Source organism: Scyliorhinus torazame, chromosome 8 (assembly GCF_047496885.1).
Source record: "Scyliorhinus torazame isolate Kashiwa2021f chromosome 8, sScyTor2.1, whole genome shotgun sequence".
Lineage (NCBI taxonomy): Eukaryota > Metazoa > Chordata > Chondrichthyes > Carcharhiniformes > Scyliorhinidae > Scyliorhinus > Scyliorhinus torazame.
The window spans coordinates 271,891,050-271,904,624 of NC_092714.1; the positions used below are offsets into that span (position 1 = coordinate 271,891,050).

The following is a 13,575-nucleotide window of genomic DNA, read 5'->3' on the forward strand; positions in this document are numbered from 1 at the left end:
CCTCCTTACTTTCTGCAGAAGCCTACCATGGGGAACCTTATCAAATGCCTTACTAAAATCCATGTACACTACATCCACTGCTTTACCTTCATCCACATGCTTGGTCACCTCCTCAAAGAATTCAATAAGATTTGTAAGGCAACATCTACCCCTCACAAATCCGTGCTGACTATCCCTAATCAAGCAGTGTCTTTCCAGATGCTCAGAAATCCTATCCTTCAGTACCCTTTCCATTACTTTGCCTACCACCAAAGTAAGACTAACTGGCCTGTAATTCCCAGGGTTATCCCTCGTCCCTTTTTTGAACATGGGCACGACATTCGCCACTCTCCAATCCCCTGTTGACAATGAGGACGAAAAGATCATTGCCAACGGCTCTGCAATTTCATCTCTTGCTTCCCATAGAATCCTTGGATATATCCCGTCAGGCCTGGGGGATTTGTCTATCCTCAAGTTTTTCAAAATGCCCAACACATCTTCCTTCCGAACAAGTATTTCCTTGAGCTTACCAGTCTGTTTCACACTGTCCTCTCCAACAATATCGCCCCTCTCATTTGTAAATACAGAAGAAAAGTACTCGTTCAAGACCTCTCCTATCTCTTCAGACTCAATACACAATCTCCCGCTACTGTCCTTGATCGGGCCTACCCTCGCTCTAGTCATTCTCATATTTCTCACATATGTGTAAAAGGCCTTGTGGTTTTCCTTGATCCTACCCGCCAAAGATTGTTCATGCCCTCTCTTAGCTCTCCTAATCCCTTTCTTCAGTTCCCTCCTGGCTATCTTGTATCCCTCCAATGCCCTGTCTGAACCTTGTTTCCTCAGCCTTACATAAGTCTCCTTTTTCCTCTAAACAAGACATTCAACCTCTCTTGTCAACCATGGTTCCCTCACTCGACCATCTCTTCCCTGCCTGACAGGGACATACATATCAAGGACACGTAGTACCTGTTCCTTGAACAAGTTGCACATTTCACTTGTGTCCTTCCTTGACAGCCTATGTTCCCAACTTATGCACTTCAATTCTTGTCTGACAACATCGTATTTACCATTCCCCCATTTGTAAACCTTGCCCTGTTGCACGCACCTATCCCTCTCCATTATTAAAGTGAAAGTCACAGAATTGTGGTCACTATCTCCAAAATGCTCCCCCACTAACAAATCTATCACTTGCCCTGGTTCATTACCAAGTACTAAATCCAATATTGCCCCTCCTCTGGTCGGACAATCTACATACTGTGTTAGAAAAGCTTCCTGGACACACTGCACAAACACCACCCCATCCAAACTATTTGATCTAAAGAGTTTCCACTCAATATTTGGGAAGTTAAAGTCACCCATGACTACTACCCTGTGACTTCTGCACCTTTCCAAAATCTGTTTCCCAATCTGTTCCTCCACATCTCTGCTACTATTAGGGGGCTTATAGAAAACTCCTAACAAGGTGACTGCTCCTTTCCTATTTCTGACTTCAACCCATACTACCTCATTGGGGTGATACTCCTCGAACTGCCTTTCTGCAGCTGTTATGCTATCTCTAATTAACAATGCCATCCCCCCCCACCTCTTTTACCACCCTCCCTAATCTTATTGAAACATCTATAACCAGGGACCTCCAACAACCATTTCTGCCCCTCTTCTATCCAAGTTTCCGTGATGGCCACCACATCATAGTCCCAAGTACCGATCCATGCCTTAAGTTCACCCACCTTATTCCTGATGCTTCTTGCGTTGAAGTATACACACTTCAACCCATCTCCGTGCCTGCAAGTACTCTCCTTTGTCAGTGTTCCCTTCCCCACTGCCTCATTACACGCTTTGGCGTCCTGAATATCGGCTACCTTAGTTGCTGGACTAGAAAACCTCCCTCCCAGGATATTGGTGCCCCTCTGGTTCAGATGCAACCCGTCCTGCTTGTACAGGTCCCACCTTCCCCAGAATGCGCTCCAATGCATGACAATAAACAAATCCAATCCAATCCAATCCAATTATCCAAATACCTGAAGCCCTCCCTCTTACACCATTCCTGCAGCCACGTGTTCAGCTACACTCTCTCGCTATTCCTAGCCTCGCTATCACGTGGCACCGGCAACAAACCAGTGATGACAACTCTGTCTGTCCTGGCTTTTAACTTCCAGTCTAACTCCCTAAACTTGTTTATTACCTCCACACCCCTTTTCCTACCTATGTCGTTGGTACCAATGTGCACCACGACTTCTGGCTGCTCCCCATCCCCCTTAAGGATCCTGAAGACACGATCCGAGACATCCCTGACCCTGGCACCCGGGAGGCAACATACCTTCCGGGAGTCTCGCTCGCGACCACAGAATCTCCTATCTATTCCACTGACCATTGAATCTCCTCCAACTATTGCTTTTCTATTCTCCCCCCTACCCTTCTGAGCCCCAGAGCCAGACTCAGTGCCAGAGACCTGGCCGCTAGGGCCTTCCCCCGGTAGGTCATCCCCCCCCAACAGCATCCAAAACGGTATACTTGTTTTGAAGGGGAACGGCCACGAGGGATCCCTGCACTGTCTGCCTGTTTGTTTTTTTCCCCCTGACTGTATTCCCCAGCTATTCTTGTCCTGTACCTTGGGTGTGGTTACCTCCCTGTAACTCTTCTCAATCACCCCCTCTGCCTCCCGGATGATCCGAAGTTCATCCATCTTCAGCTCCAGTTCCCTAACACGGTCTTTGAGGAGCTGAAGTTGGGTGCACTTCCCGCAGGTATAGTCAGCGGGAACACCGGTGGTATCCCTCACCACCCACATCCTACAGGAGGAGCATGCAACTGCCCTAGCCACCATCCCCTCTGACCTGACAGACTATAGCTGCCCTGTGGACTAACTAGATCTCCGCCCTCCGACTCTGTTCCCAGTCAGCTACACTTTCTGTAAACTCCTGGCTCTCTTCTCACTCTTTGCGGAAATGTCGGAAACAAAATGAAAGGAGCACCTTACTCCCTCCTCACCTAACACCCTCGGTCACCAAACTCTTACTATAGCACTCAAAATGCACCAAATTCAGCACACCCTCGGTCACCAAACTCTTACTATAGCACTCAAAATGCACCAAATTCAGCACTCCCTCGGTCACCAAACGCTTACTATAGCACTCAAAATGCACCAAATTCAGCACTCAGTGCAAACAAAGTCTGCACTGTAGGGGATCACTTTTATACTGTGAATCTAGCCTCTGAAAACTGGCCTAATCCAATTAACTAATTAACAAGCTCCAGCTGCAAGTGCCTACAAGTAGAAGCTTGTTTAAAGCTGATTGAAAATTCACCTTCTTCTGAACCAAACAGCAACTTTTAAGTTAATTAACTAAATAAAAGAAAGACTAAACTTTAGATAAAAATGAAGCCTTATACTCCCTCGGTCACCAAACTCTTACTATAGCACTCAAAATGCACCAAATTCAGCACTCAGTGCAATCCCTTGAGATTGTTTGTGATTCTCATTGCAATACGTCTGAGCTTAACCTGGTGGCAACCATTCTAGCCCAGCAAAAGCACTCACCTCGTATTTTATATTTCGTCTTAAGTAAAAGTCCGATCCCATCCTCCTTCCTAAACCTGAAAGTTCATCCCTGACAGAATCACAGGATTGTTACGGTGCAGAAGGGGGCCATTTGACCCATCGTGTCTGCATCGGCTCTCCAATCGAGCACCGTGACTTTCTGCCATACCCCTGCCTGTCCCCTGTCCCCCTGCACAGTGTTTCTATTCAAGTCACCATCTAATGTCCTTTCGAATGTCTCGATTAAACCTGCCCCCACCACACTGCCAGGCGGATATTCAGGACCCGAACCACTCATAGAAACATAGACTATGAGTGCTGCTCGGCTAAATGAGAGTGCTTTTGGAGTTGGGTGAAAACAAGGAGTTCAAAAGTAATTTGTAAGGGGTAAATAGTAACTATACTTAATTTAAGGGCTAATTTCAAGCTAAATAAGTTGGGTGTTGTTTAGTTGCATTGCTGAAACAAGAGTCAGCCGAGTCACTCTCAACTGAAGCTGGTTAATCGAACAACTGGCTTAATCCAGTTTCTAAAGCATTGTCTTTGGGGCCCTGTGCTGCTTAAACAAGAGTGCTTTTGGAGTTGGATGAAAATGGGGAGCGGGTGAAGCTAAAAAGACTGAATGCGGAGCTCAGTCCCAGTCCGGGCAGGAGTGGAGAACAGCACAGCTTCGTAAACTCTGAGACGGAGCTCGAGAACTGATTTGTTTTTAGACAAAGTGCTCTTGAGTACGAGCAGTGGGAGAAAACACAGCCAGAGTGAGATACAGAGTGAGTATCAGGAATTTGGAGCTGAGTGGGAATTTGGTGCAGAGCAGAAAGAGGCCCTTTTTCTCCTTGCTTTGTAACTTTTAAAATCATCAGAGAGTGGTCTTGCCGGGCTGCCATGATGTGGAGAGGCCGGTGTTGGACTGGGGTGAGCACAGTAAGAAGTCTTGCAACACGCTCCGAAAGCTAGTGACATCGAAACAAACCTGTTGGACTTTAACCTGGTGTTGTAAGACTTCTTACCGGGCTGCAGCAGTAGAGGTTATATGGGAGAGAGCTGATTGATAAGTAGTGGGTAAGGCTGGGTAAGTCTTTACTACTTTCATCACATAGTTTGAAAATAACTTTTGTGGTTTGTAAGGGCTAAATTCGGTAGAAATGAGGACCAGGAAAGAAGGGCTCTAGACAATTGGATATAATCTGATATCAAAGCATCCTCCAAAGGTTTAATTTAAAGAGATACGTCATGGCAGGAGAGCTCAAAGCTGTGGTTGCTCTTTGATACCCAGGACCAGTCTGTATGCAGGAGGTGTCTCCAGCTGCAGCCCCTGGAAGCCGGGTTTCGGAGCCGGAGTGGCAGGTGGGGACATCGCGAAGCATCGGCGAGGCGTTTTGAGTATCGTGGATAGCGGGAGAGGTGGTCACGCCGCAAGCTCAGTCTCTACAGGCAGGAAGGGAATGGGTGTCCACCAGGCAGAACAAGGGGACTAGGCAGGCAGTGCAGGAATCTCCCGTGGCCATTCCCTTGCAAATTGGATACCCCTGCTTTGGATACTGTTGAGGGGAATGACCTCTCGGGGAAAGCAGCAACAGCCAAGTTCATTCAATACGGTCGGTTCTGTTGCAGAGGGGAGGAGCAAAAAGTGTGGAATGCAATAGTTATAGGGGATTCAGTTGTAAGGGGAATAGATAAGCGTTTCTATGGTGGCAAATGAGACCCCAGATGGGATGTTGCCTCCCTGGTGCTAGGGTCAAGGATGTCTCGGAGCGGTTACCGGACATTCTGGAGGGGGAGGGTGAACAGCCAGTGGTTGAAGTAAACATCAAACCAATGACATAGGTTTAAAAAAAAGAGATGAGGTCCTGAAAGCAGAATACAGGGAGTTAGGAAGAAAGTTGAGAAGTGGGACCTGAAAAGGTAGTGATTTTAGGATTACTACCAGCGCTCGGTGCTTGTCAGAGTAGAAACAGCCGCCGATATCAGATGAATACGTGGCTGAAGAAATGGTGTGAGGGGGAGGGTTTCAGATTCCTGGGACATTGGAACTGGTTCTGGGGGAGGTTGGACCTGTACAAACTGGACAGGTTACACCTGGGCAGGACTGGGACTGATGTCCTCGGTGCATTCGCTAGAGTGATTGGGGAGGGTTCAAACCAAAATAACAACGTGGAATTTGTATGGGTAGAACTGAGAAACACCAAGGAGCAAAGAATTTTGTAGGGTTTGTATAGAATCCTAGAATTTACAGTGCAGAAGGAGGCCATTCGGCCCATCGAGTCTGCACCGGCCCTTGGAAAGAGCACACTACTTAAGCCCAAGCCTCCACCCTATCCCCGTAACCCCACCTCCCCTTTTTTGGACACTAAGGGCAATTGATCATGGCCAATCCACCTAACCTGCACATCTTTGGACTGTGGGTGGAAACCGGAGCACCGGGAGGAAACCCCCGCAAACGCGGGGAGAACGTGCAGACTCTGCACAGAGTGTCACCCGAGGCCCGAATTGAACTTGGGTCCCTGGAGCTGTGAGGCAGCAGTGCCAACGTGCCTCCCATTCTATGATTCCTGGAGTGAATATGGGAAGGTCTTTTGGACCAATACGTTGAAGAACCAACCAGAGAATAGGCTGTCCGACTGGGTATTGTGTAATGAGAAAGGAATCTTTAGCAATTCAGTGAGACCCCTTCGATAAGAGCGACTATAATATGATAGAATTTTTCATCCAGATGGAGTGTGATTCTGAGACTTGGGTCCTGAATCTTAATAAAGGAAGCTACGATGATATGATGCACGAGTGTGCTATGATGGATTGGGAAATGTTATTTAAAGGCAATGGCAAACATTCAAGGAGCACACGGGTGAACTGCAACAATTGGTTAATCCTCCCTGGCAAAAAAAGTAAAATGAGAAAGGTGGCCAATCCATGGCTTACAAGAGAAATTAGAGATAGAATTCGATCCAAGGGAGAAGCGTACACATTGGCCAAGAAAACAACAGGCCTGTGATTGGGAGCAGTTTAAAATTCAGCAGAGGACAAAGGAATTGATTAAGAAGGGGAAAATAGAGTAAGCTTGCAAGGAACATAAAAGCTGACTCCCAAGTTTCTATTGGTATACAAAGAGAAAAAGATTGGTAAGACAAGTGTAGATTCCTTACAGTCAGAAACAGGGGAATTTTGTAATGGGGAACAAGGAAATGACTGAGCAAATAAATACATACTTTGGTTCTGGCTTCACGGAGGTGGACACAAATAACATACCAGAAATGTTGGGGAACATTGTTTAGTGAGATGGAGGAACTGAAGGAGATCAATATTAGTTGAGAAATGGTGTTGGGGAAATTGATGGAGTTGAAGGCTGATAAATCCCCAGGGCCTGAGAATCTACATCCCAGAGAACTTAAGGAAGTGGCTCTGGAAATAGTGGATGCATTGGAGGTCATCTTCCGGGATTCTATGGACTCTGGAACAGTTCCTGAAGATTGGGGGGTAGCTAATGCAGCCCCACTATTTAAAAAGGGAGGGAGCGAGATAACCAGGAATTATAGCCCAGTAAGTCTGAAGTAGGTGGCGGGGAGAATTCTACCATCCATTATCAAAGATTTTACCGCAGAGCACTTGAAAAACAGTGGCCAGATTGCACAGTCAGCATTAATTTACAAAAGCGAACCATGCTGAACAAATCTACTGGAATTCTTCGAGGATGTAACTAGGAGAGTTAATGAGGGGGAGACAGTGGATGTGGTTTATTTGGACTTTCAGGAAGGCTTTCGACAAAGTCGCACATAAGAGATTAGTGTGTAAAATTAAAGGGCATCGGATTAGGGGAAATGTATTGAGATGGATAGAAAACCAGTTGGCAGACAGGAAACTAAAGAGTAGCAATTAATGGGTCTTTTTTCCAAATGACAGGCAGTGATGAGTGGGGTATCACCGGGATCGGTGCTGGGACCCTAAATATTCACAAAATATATTAATGATTGAGATGAGGGAATGAACTGTAATATCTCCAAATTTGCAGATGACACAAAGCTGGTGGGAGGGTGAGCTGTGAGGAGGATGCAGCGATGCTTCAGTGTGATCTGGACAAGCTGAGTGAGTGGGCAAATTAATTGGATAGAAGAGGTTATCCACATGGGTAGCAAAAACGGGAAGGCAGATTATTATCTGAATGGCCATAAATCAGGAGAGGGGAATGTGCAACGAGGCCTGGGTGTCCTCGTACACCAGTCACTGAGGGTAAGCGTGCAGGTACAGCAGGCGGGATAGAAGGCCTTCATTGCGAGAGGATTCGAGTACAGGAGCAGGGATGTGTTGCTGCAATTATACAGGGTCTTGGTGAGGCCACACCTGGAATACTGTGTGCAGTTTTGGTCTCCTTATCTGAGGAAGGATATTCTTGCTATAGACAGAGAGCAGAGGTTTACCAGACTGATTCCTGGGATGGCTGGATTGACGAATGACGAGAGATTGAGTCAGTGAGGATTACATTCGCTGGGGTTCAGAAGAATTAGGGGGGAACACATGGAAACCTATAAAATTCTAACATGCAGGAAGGATGTTCAAAGGTGGGTGCGTCCAGAACCAAGGGTCGCAGTCTGAGGATACGGGGCAGACCATTTTGGACAGAGATAAGGAGAAATTTCTTCACCCAGAGAGTGGTCGGCCTGTGGAATTCGTTACCACAGGAAGTAGTTGAGGCCAAAACATTGTATGTTTTCAAGAAGCAGTTAAATATAGCACTTGGGGTGAAGGGTATCAAGGGTATGGAGGGAGGGGGGGATCAGACTAAGTTGAATGATCAGTCAAGATCATAATGAATGGCGGAGCAGGTTTTGAAGGGCTTTTTGTGCCGCCTCCTGCTCCTATTTTCTATGTTTCTATGAAACTAGGAGCAGGAGGAGTCCTTCGGTCTGTTGAGCCTAATCCACCATTCAATATGACCATTGCTGATCCTCGAACTCAATGTCATATTCCCGCATTCTCCCCATACCCCTTGGTGCCATTAAAATCTAAAACATTATCGATCTCTTTCTTGATTACATTCAATATCTCGGCCTCCACAGCCTTCTGTGGTAGAGAATTCCCCAGTTTCACTACCCTTTGGGTGAAGAAATGTTTCCTCGTCTCAGTCCCAAATGGTGTACCCCATATCCTGAGACTGTGTCCCCTGGATTCCCCAACCAGGGAAAACATCCTGCCTGCCATTGAGCCTGACCACCCCTGTTAGAATTGGATACGTTTCAATCAGAGCTCCTCTCATCCTTCTAAACCCGAGTCAATACAGGCCCAGTCAATCCAATCTCTTGTCTTAGGACAGTCCCGCCAACTCCTATCAGTTTGGTGCTGGTGTACCTCTGTTGCACTACCCTACCTCTGTGACAATTATATCTTTCTTAGGGAGGAAGACCAAAACTGCAGACAATATTCCAGGTATGGGGAGTCGGTGGAGTTGTGGTATTGTCACTGGACTAGTAAACCAGAGACCAGAGTAATGCTGTGGGGATCCAGATTCAAATCCCATCACCGCAGGTGGTAAAATTTGAATCCAATAAAAATCTGGAATTGAAAAGTCTAACGATGACCATGAAACCATTGTCGGTTGTCGGAAAACCCACCTGGTTCACTGTGCCCTTTAGGGAAGGAAATCTGGTGTCCTTACCTGATCTGGCCGACAGGTGACTCCAGACCCACAGCAATGTGGTTGAGTCTTAACTGCCCCCTGGAGGGCAATTAGGGATGGGCAATAAATGCTGGCACAGCCTGTGACGCCCCGTCCCATGAACAAAGTTTTGAAAATGGTGCGGTCTCAACAAGACCCTGTATAACTGCAATAAGACGCGCTACTTCTGAACTCAAATCTTCTTGCAATGAAGGCCAACATACGACCTGCCTCTCCACTTTCACTGACTGGTGTATCAGGACACCCAGGCCCCTTTGTACATCCACACTTCCCAATATATCACCATTTAAATATAGTCTTCCTTTCTGTTTTTACCCCCAAAATGTATAACTTTACAATTAGCCACGTTTTACTGTCTCTGCCATGTTATTCACCCACTCGCTCAATTTAGAGCCTAAATAAGGCGTAGCAGCAGAAGTAGGCCATTCGGCCCATCGAGTCTGCTCCACCATTCAGTGGGATCATGGGTGATCTGATATAATCCTCAACTTCACTTTCCGGCCTTATCCCCATGACCCTTGATTCCCTCATTGATTAAAAATCTGTCTGTCTGAAAATATTTAATGACCCAGTATCTACAGCTCTCTGCAGTAAATCACCTGAAAGCCTCCTTGTATCCTCTCCACATCTCTCAATTCCACCCAGTTTTGTGTCATCAGCAAACCTGGAAATGTTACATTTGATTCCCCCATCCAGATCATTTATATATACCGTCAACAGCTGGAGCCCAAGCACTGATCCCTGGGGAACCCCATTAGTCACTGCCTGCTGCTCGGACAAAGACCCATTTATTCCCACTCTCTGTTTCCTGTCGATCAATTCTCCATCCACGCCAATACATTTATCATAGCATTTACAGTGCAGAAGGAGGCCATTCGGCCCATCAAGTCTGCACCGGCTCTTGGAAAGAGCATCCTACCCAAGGTCAACACCTCCACCCTATCCCCATAACCCAGTAACCCCACCCAACACTAAGGGCAATTTTGGACACTAAGGGCAATTTATCATAGCCAATCCACCTAACCTGCGTATCTTTGGGCTGTGGGAGGAAACCGGAGCACCCGGAGGAATCCCACGCACACACGGGGAGGATGTGCAGACTCCGCACAGACAGTGACCCAAGCCGGAATCGAACCTGGGACCCTGGAGCTGTGAAGCAATTGTGCTATCCACAATGCTACCGTGCTGCCCCTAATTTCCCCCATCTCAACTATTTTAATTTTGCTTTCTCACACATCACATTTGATTATTTTGTAATGAGTTTAAATCTGTGTCCTCTCGTTCTGATCCATTTACAAGTGGGGACAGTTTCTCCCCATCTACCCTGTCCAGTCCCAAGGTGATTTTGAACATCTTTATCAAATCTCCTCTCAGCCTTCTTCTCTCCAAGGAGAATAGACCCAACCTCTCCAATCTATCCTCATCACTGAAGTTTTTCATCCCAAAAGCCATTGTTGTAAACTAAAACTATCTTAATACTAAAGCTAAATCACATCACTGACCCGAAAACGAAACCATAAACTCCGAACACTGACCCTAAACCTAAATCTAAACCTCATCACCGATCCAAATCCTACAATTTATTGAGTACAATTTCAGCAGCTGGAACATTGGGATTTGATCCCATAAACCTCTGGATTAATAAAGTCGCCACAGTCCCAGATGACCATAGGCTGTTTTCCCCTTTGAGGATCACCACTCCTCGGGCGAGGGGCAAGGTTGAGAAGGCAGGGCCTTCGTGAATAACCTCAGCCGGTGTGGGGATTGAACCCCCGCTGTTGGCCTTGCTCTGCATCACGAACCAGCCATCTGGCTAACTGAGCTAAACAGGTCCCCTTCCTACTCTGTAAGCACCTAATAAAACTTTATATACTGTTGAATGTAGGTTGGAACTGATCCCAGGCACACTCAAAAGCTGTGCCCCCAAAACATTAACCCCACGAAGCTGTGTACACACCGTAATCACTGGGGGGAGAAAAACATCACTGTTGTATCTCTACAATATCAGATTTGTATCTCTACAATATCAGATTATGATGAGGGCAGATCCACTGGCTGTTTCTCTAACTCCGGCCATTCTTTCCACTCCAACACTTGCACAGACATCCTCCACACACTGACTCTCTCTGACACTCACTCATCCCTCCCCTCACACTGATTCATTCACTCATTCCTCCCCATGTCCCACTCCTTCTCAGCTGGGTTCACCAGGCTCACCCCTCCCCACACACCCCACCCCAACCCCTCGCACAATCACCGACTGTGGACACACAGCCCTGGTACCAGGACCCCCCCACCCACCCACCCCCCGCCACACACACACACACACACACTGCCCTGGGTTAACCGTGCACACATTTTGATTGCTGTATTCATGCTCAAACATTCCACTGCACTCACTGATTTATTTGCTCAGTTTGACCCCCTCATTCTCTCACTCTCTTGTCCACCGCTGGCCCTGCTGTGAATTCATCTCCAACACTGCCTTTCGCACACTCGACCCTGTGCACGCTAATTCACTCTCTCCCTCCCTCTGCTCACAAGCACGTACACACTTTTCAAACATCACTCCACTCCTCCCAATGCTCACACTCTGCCCCATGGCCAGCCACTCCCTTGCACTCCCATTCCCATCTCTAACACTTTTTGCACACTTGTTTTCACGCTCCATCACTTCTCGCCTCTGTTCCCTTTTGTCTCCGCCGCCTGCCTCTGTCTGAAGTGCGGATTGGGAGCGGGATTTGAGGGCAGTCTGGGACTCACCGAGCGCTGGATTGCGGGCACCCTCTCCCTGTGCCGCTGCCGCTTCACCCCCTCAATCTGCTGCCAGACTGGCGGCGGGCAGCCCCGGGCAGAGTGGCTGAGACCGGGGCACGGAGCTGAGTGGAGTCAGGAGGAAGGGGCAGTGCCAGCTCTCAGACTGTAATACTGTGCCGGGACTGAGGGCGCTGTCAGCGCAGGGACACCCACAGGGACACACACTGACACAGAGAGCCACCCACAGGGACACACACTGACACACACACTGACACAGAGAGCCACCCACAGGGACACACACTGACACAGAGAGCCACCCACAGGGACACACACTGACACACACACTGACACAGAGAGCCACCCACAGGGACACCCACAGGGACACACACTGACACAGAGAGCCACCCACAGGGACACACAATGACACACACACTGACACAGAGAGCCACCCACAGGGACACCCACAGGGACACACACTGACACAGAGAGCCACCCACAGGGACACACAATGACACACACACTGACACAGAGAGCCACCCACAGGGACACCCACAGGGACACACACTGACACAGAGAGCCACCCACAGGGACACACAATGACACACACACTGACACAGAGAGCCACCCACAGGGACACCCACAGGGACACACACTGACACAGAGAGCCACCCACAGGGACACACAATGACACACACACTGACACAGAGAGCCACCCACAGGGACACCCACAGGGACACACACTGACACAGAGAGCCACCCACAGGGACACACAATGACACACACACTGACACAGAGAGCCACCCACAGGGACACCCACAGAGACACACACTGACACAGAGAGCCACCCACAGGGACACCCACAGGGACACACACTGACACAGAGAGCCACCCACAGGGACACACAATGACACACACACTGACACAGAGAGCCACCCACAGGGACACCCACAGGGACACACACTGACACAGAGAGCCACCCACAGGGACACACAATGACACACACACTGACACAGAGAGCCACCCACAGGGACACCCACAGGGACACACACTGACACAGAGAGCCACCCACAGGGACACACAATGACACACACACTGACACAGAGAGCCACCCACAGGGACACCCACAGAGACACACACTGACACAGAGAGCCACCCACAGGGACACCCACAGGGACACACACTGACACAGAGAGCCACCCACAGGGACACACAATGACACACACACTGACACAGAGAGCCACCCACAGGGACACCCACAGGGACACACACTGACACAGAGAGCCACCCACAGGGACACACAATGACACACACACTGACACAGAGAGCCACCCACAGGGACACCCACAGGGACACACACTGACACAGAGAGCCACCCACAGGGACACACAATGACACACACACTGACACAGAGAGCCACCCACAGGGACACCCACAGGGACACACACTGACACAGATTGCCACCCACAGGGACACACACTGACACAGAGAGCCACCCACAGGGACACACACTGACACACACACTGACACAGAGAGCCACCCACAGGGACACACACTGACACAGATTGCCACCCACAGGGACACCCACAGGGACACACACTGACACAGAGAGCCACCCACAGGGACACACACT

The 13,575-nt window shown here is 48.5% G+C and overlaps 1 protein-coding gene across 1 annotated transcript in view; it reads right to left on the reverse strand.

Annotated features, from left to right (window-relative positions):
• The window catches only part of LOC140428653 (neurocalcin-delta-like), a 62,516-nt gene extending 50,416 nt beyond the window's left edge, over nucleotides 1–12,100 (reverse strand). Inside the window, exon 1 of the mRNA XM_072515337.1 lies at nucleotides 11,952–12,100. The gene's annotated coding sequence lies outside the window, so the exon portion shown is untranslated. The remainder of the gene's footprint in view (nucleotides 1–11,951) is intronic.
• Between the last annotated feature and the right edge of the window lie 1,475 nt (nucleotides 12,101–13,575).